Raw genomic sequence first — 387 nt, 5'->3', positions numbered from 1 at the left:
TACCGTAGCCACCACTAGGGGGAGTCTAGGAGATTACTGTGTATACCAGTAGTGGTCAGCCCAAAATACGGCCCATGAATTAATCAAAAGGCAGCATACCCCATTCTACTAGGGCCAGATTTAGGGGTAGTCACACAAACACATATGACTTTTTTTACACAGTTGTACTTTTTTTCCATTTATTTTATTTAGCTGAAAACAGATTTTGAAAAAAAAACTAACTTTTTAAACATCAGAAATATAGAAAATCCAGAACACACAAAACAAGTATTAATAATCATCGCTGTACTATTAGGTAAAAATGACTTGATTTAACTGTATCAAAGAACTACAGAGGAAAAATATAATGAAAAGCGGTTGCGAATCCGAATGAATGATTATGTTCCC

Source organism: Rhinoderma darwinii, chromosome 1, assembly GCF_050947455.1.
Source record: "Rhinoderma darwinii isolate aRhiDar2 chromosome 1, aRhiDar2.hap1, whole genome shotgun sequence".
Taxonomy (NCBI): domain Eukaryota; kingdom Metazoa; phylum Chordata; class Amphibia; order Anura; family Rhinodermatidae; genus Rhinoderma; species Rhinoderma darwinii.
The sequence above is the reverse complement of the archived record's forward strand: the minus strand, read 5'-3'. Positions refer to the sequence as shown.